At 39.1% G+C, this 6,000-nt stretch overlaps 1 long non-coding RNA gene across 1 annotated transcript in view; it reads left to right on the top strand.

The window, feature by feature from the left end:
• Nucleotides 1-278: 278 nt before the first annotated feature.
• The window catches only part of LOC128053109 (uncharacterized), a 104,826-nt gene continuing 99,104 nt past the window's right edge, over nucleotides 279-6,000 (top strand). Inside the window, exons 1-2 of the long non-coding RNA XR_008199903.1 lie at nucleotides 279-392; nucleotides 3,183-3,259. This is a non-coding gene — a long non-coding RNA (uncharacterized LOC128053109). The remainder of the gene's footprint in view (nucleotides 393-3,182; nucleotides 3,260-6,000) is intronic.

The following is a 6,000-nucleotide window of genomic DNA, read 5'->3' as shown; positions in this document are numbered from 1 at the left end:
GGTCTCAAGGACATGAGATTCTCCTCTAATCATCCCAGTTGGCACCGGTGTCGTCCTTACCCCCGGTTTTCCCTTTGCACTTGGCCTCCGCTGAGGGAGAGGTGACGAAAAGGGGAGAGACAGCTCTCTGCTACCAAGTAATCCTGTTGCCGAATGCCCTCTGGCTGAGAACTCAGTCATCCAACTGCAGGGAACTCTATCTGTTCTACTCCTCTGGTTTAATAGGAGTTGCCGTCTTGTCTCATTTCCCCTTTGAAGTTCTATTTCAATGCGTGGCAAATTCTAGCAATGACTTAAGATTGATTCAGGCCTGGATGGGAGGGAGGGCAGAGATAGTGGGTGTTGGGAACGCAGACTGCCTGACTGGAAGCTTCCCTTGCCACTCTTCCTGGGTAAGTACTGCATTTCTGTGCCCTTTCAGACGGGGGGAAACAACTCATAAGGTAATTTTAACCTCCCATTTATTAATACTTAGAATCATAAATCCTGTACTTATATGCAGGCACCCATATCCCTTCTGTCAAAATAAACAAGCTTTTTTTTTTTAAACACTTAGTGATTGGTTACTTCAGAGTTGGAGGAGATTTTAAAAAATAAAACTTAAGCTGCTTTCCATATGAATGCCATGTCCATAAGCTGCATTTTTAAACATAACTCACCAGGTATCAAAGCATGGAGGAAAAATGGAAAGATATTTGAAAAGACTTTAAACGAAACCAGAAAACATAAGATTTCTTTATAAAATTGCTTTAACAGTCTGTGGATCATTTTATATCTGTGAAAGTCTTTGCTGTCTATATTCCCTTCTTCCTTGCAAGAGTTTTAGGACTTATTCATCATTTGTTGCCTATTTCTAAAATCTGGAGTTAAGGGAAAAGCATCCTAAAGGCACGATCACTACTACAGTTGCTCTCTGCACGTAACTGATGTTTTGACGTTTAAACAACAGGGTAAAGCAAACATAAATTTCATATTTCCTCATTACCAGTTCTACTTGCTGTCCCATAAATAAATGAAATTCATAATACAAATACAGGATCCACACGATAGAATCTGTTTATCTATAAATACCACATACACAACACTCACACGATAGAATCTGTTTATCTACAAATACCACATACGCACACATGATAAAATCTATTTATCTACCAATACACCCATCACTAATGCAGGCCTAAAGAGAAATCAGAGACCCCATGCCCTCAGACACAGACACAAATGATTATTCTCACTTGACAGACCAACTGTATCACTCTTTCCTTGTATTTCACTCCAGCCCCAGAGGGCTGGATCAGGAAAGAGACACTTGATAGCTGCTGTTTCCATGGTTGGAATATTTGTAAAGTTAACGCATAATCTGAAAGCAGAAGCTAATAAATTATAGGGTGCTAATTGGAGCTGGAACAGAGCTGTCAATCATGTTATCCTAAACACAGAGAGACCCTCATACCCTAAAAAGGCAAGGCAGCCTTCAGGAGGAGCGCGCAGTTGTCTCCAGCCTTGACCTCCGCCCCAGTGGAGACACTGCATCCAGGCAGAGCGGCTGATGAGAGTCAGCAGAGGTGATTCTGCTAATCCAAACTCACTTTAAGAAAATAGACAAATCCCCTTTGGGGGAAAAGAAGTAAATATTTGACTGAAGAATTAATGTTTAGGGAAACATTGTTCAGCGCAATATATATAGTGAATTTACTGGAATAATTAATACTTTGGTAAAACATCATCCTCTTTTTGGATTTTTTCACTTTATAACTTAACTCAGCAAGAGAAAAATCTAAAGTTCTCCACATATGGTGTCATGTTCTATCTCAAATACAGTGTTTCCAGGCATCTACCAGTGAACTCTTATGGAACTAAGCTCCTCTAAAACAGAAGCAACTTTCCTTTATCATATTGAATTCATTTGTTTCATCTAGAAAAACAACAGCAGCATATTTTCTGTTCCTTTGTTTTGTCCTTAGAATCTCCTAGTAAGCCGTAGTCCTACTTTTCTCCCAAAATTTCTAGTTCATTAAAGAGTGATTTTGTTCAAACTATCCTCCTCTGTCATTATCATTTCCATTTCCTATCAAAATTGTATAATAAGTATACAATTGTTATTACCTATAAGAAGTTTAGGTGAAAGGTAGGCTAAAATTTGAAAAACAAAACTAAAATATCAACTTTTTATTTCTAATCAATAGTTGCATGACTAATGATCTAGTTACCACTTAGAGATTTTTACCAACATTTATTTAACGAGTACATAGTTTAGTCTATATGTGTATTTATAGGTATACATCATATATGTATTTATAGCTTATAGATGTACAAATAATATATGTATTTATAGTCTATATATGTATTTAGTAAAACACTCTATTTACCTCATAATTTGGAAGCTTCTTTAGAGCACTTCACATAAAAATAGCTTTCACTTAGGAAGAACAAATCAAGTATCTTAAAAATATAAACATACAATTGCCTAGAACATGCATTATAACTGATGAGAATGTCAGAACTTATTTATTTTTCTGCTAATTCTCATTATTACTGCTTTGCGCTTATTTTTGGCAACGACATTATTGGCCCTGGGCCAGTCATGGTATTATCAAGAAACAGGGTGGAAACCAAACAAAAAGTAAAACTTTCTGTTACTGCTTTTTATTTTTACTAGACACAATCCTATTTTTTTTTCCTTCTAGCGCATTTTACCCACTGTGTAATACATCTCAGAAAACAATGGGATGTTTTCTCATTTGGTAACAGCACTTTTTTTATTGTAGCAACTTTTGGGGGGAATTTCTTGACATATCTGGAAGGTCATTTCCATATATCTAAAGGTTCTGTATTACTTGTATTCTTCCACCTTGCTTTGTGAAGTGTGAAATCCTGTTTTTACCTCAGGCAGTTTCTCCTCCACACTCAGAAACTGACAGAGGGCGTTGACAGATTTGGTAAGAAACACAAAGAACAGGGCTTATGATATTTGTTCCTCCTTGTTCAAAGGCTTCTTCTAAAAACACATTCTTGTACTTTTTGAAAGGAATAAGAAAAGAGTCTAGGGAAGTGTCAGACTTGTATCCTAAGGGAAAACCATGATACAGTCATATTCACTGGGGGTTGATGAGAAGGAAATTTTTATTCACAATTGTACACTTAACTGTTTCAAACTCTCTAATAAATTTTAAAAATTATAGGCTCCGTCATCTTTCACTGAAGTTTGGGACATCTGGGTATTTGATGTTTAAGGACTGAAAAAATTTTAAATCCACCGGTAAGTTACTACCATCTCCTTTTCTTGGTTTGTATGTTTGTGATATAAATTGTATTGAAACTATTTTAAATCAACTATACTCCAATAAAAAGATAAAAAATAAAATGTATAAAAACTTGAAAAACAAATAAAGCTTCATTACCATAAAATACCAGGCTGCAGGCTAATACAGGCTTTGGGTCTCAGGAGACTGAGGTAGAAAGTACAGATTCCACTGACTCCATGTGTCACAGAACAACAACGAGGGCAAGACATTAAGTTAAATTTATACCACTTAATAATGTATGTTCTTTAGATCATGAAAGTTTCTGACTACATTTTCACTGCTACTTTAGAGTGCAAATTTAATTTTTGTCACTTCTTTATTAGAGCACTTTCTAATTTGAACTCAATTACACAAGCTTTATTCTCCTTCTTCTTACTTACTGTAAACAGAAAAGTTCTAAAAGTGACATTATAAAAAACGCTTTCCATGTTGTCTGCTCATTTCCTGATCTAGTTTCTATGCTTCCTAGCTCTCATGTCCATATGGATGCTCATAATGAGGTTAGATCTGTCTTGTCACAGTTCCCAGGAGGACACCCAGCTCACCATCAGATACTTTCAGCTCAAGGGTACATCATCATAACAATTCTACTAGACTGCTCCTCTGGTTTAGCATACTCAGCAATGTCTTTCTTATATTCTACAGACGCTTCCTGGTAAATTCCTCCCTCGTGTGCTATTAGGAAACCTTCAACCTAACTACCCTCTCATCCAAATGCTATCAATTCTTTGACATCGCACTAAAGTTCTCCCTCTTACACAAAGCCTTGTCTCCACACTAGACGCAGTGAGTGGTCTCACCTGTATCAGAACTCTTGCTACCTAATGTCTATGCCATGTATTTTCCATTTATTATTTAATATCTTGTGACATGAGTTCAGGATTTAAAAGGTTGCAATAACCCTAAAGATTATCTCATTCTCTCTTGACTTTAATGTTCTTTACCTCCTCAACTAGATATTCGGAGAAGGCAATGGCAACCCACTCCAATAGTCTTGCCTTGGAGAGTCCCATGGGCAGAGGAGACTGGTAGGTTGCAGTCCATGGAGTCATGAAGAGTCGAACACGACTGAGTGACCTCACTTTGACTTTTCACTTTCATGCGTTGGAGAAGGAAATGGCAACCCACTCCAGTGTTCCTGCCTGGAGAATCCCAGGGACGGGGGAGCCTGGTGGGCTGCCATCTATGGGGTCACACAGAGTCGAACACGACTGAAGCGACTTAGCTGCAGCAGCAACTAGATATTAAGTACATTGAGCAGGTACCACCAACTCTTGTGAGAAAAATACACAGATTATTGCATTAATTGTTTTATTTTATTATGTGCAAAGCGATTTTAAAATATAGGTTCATCTAAGGTTTAACATACAAGTTGAAAAAAAGTAGTCTAAAAGCCTGCTTCAGTTAAAAAAAAAAAAATCCTCTTAATAAAAGGAGTAGGGAGAGGTTCTGTCACTTTTAGGAGGCAATTAGTGTCCCAAGTGGCTCGGTGGTAAAGAATCTGCCTGCTAATGCAGGAGAGGCAGGTTCGATTCCTGGGTCAAGAAGATCCCCTGCAGTAGGAAATGGCAACCCACTCCAGTATTCTTGCCTGGAAAACGCCATGGACAGAGGAACCTGGTGGGCCACAGTCTATGGGGCCACAAGAGTGAGACACAACTGAACGGCTGAGCATGCACGCGTGCACACATCCTTTTTCTGTGCTTCTATCCGGATCCTCAGTCTGGGTCTTCTGCTCAAGGACATCCCTTCAACAGTTGTCCTTTCTCTTCCTGCACCATCATTTCTCCCCCTCTACTGGATCATTTCCATTAGTATAAAAACAGGCTGCAATATTTCCTGCCTTAGAAAAAAGCAACCTTCTCTGACCCCATCTCCTTTTAGTTACTGGGCTTCCCTGGTAGCTCAGCTGGTAAAGAATACAGCTTCAATGCCAGAGACCCAGTTCGATCCCTGGGTTGGGAAGTTACCCTGGAGGAGGCATGGCAACCCACTCCAGGATTTGTGCCTGGAGAATCCCCATGGACAGAGCAGCCTGGAGGACTATAGTCCATGGGGTCACAAAGAATCCAACACAACTGAGTGACTTAGCACAGCACTTTTTACCTAGTAACTCATTTCTCTGCTACCTTTAAACAGCAACAGGCCTTAAATGAGTCATCTTCTTTCTCTCTCCACTAACTTTTACATCTTCTCTTGTACCAACTCTAGCATAGATTCTACTACACACACTTGTCAAGGTCATCAGCTAGTTCTATATAAACCTGAAGATCAGCTCTCAATAATCTTTTATTTCTCTCAGCAATAGGGTGATGCATCAGTTAAGATCCTCTAATAAGCAGATGTCAGGACACATACCATGTACTTGAGGCATTATTAAGATATTCTAGCAAAGATAGTGGCTCAGATGATGAAGAATCCTGTAATGCAGGAGAGCTGGGTTCAATCCCCAGGTTGGGAAGATCCCCTGGAGGAAGGCATGGCAACCTACTCCAGTATTCTTGCCTGGAGTATCCCATGGACAGAGGAGTCTGGCAGGCTACAGTCCATGGGGTTGCAAAGAGTTGGACACGACTGAGCAACTAACCACATTACACAACAAAGATACTGCACCTGGCATGGCAGCTGCAATCAGAGGTAGTATTTGATTGACTCATGCTACACTATAGCTATTCTCCAGAGTCCATGTGGTTTT

The sequence above is a fragment of the Budorcas taxicolor genome, chromosome 9 (genome assembly GCF_023091745.1).
Source record: "Budorcas taxicolor isolate Tak-1 chromosome 9, Takin1.1, whole genome shotgun sequence".
NCBI lineage: Eukaryota > Metazoa > Chordata > Mammalia > Artiodactyla > Bovidae > Budorcas > Budorcas taxicolor.
The sequence above is the reverse complement of the archived record's forward strand: the minus strand, read 5'-3'. Positions and strand labels throughout refer to the sequence as shown.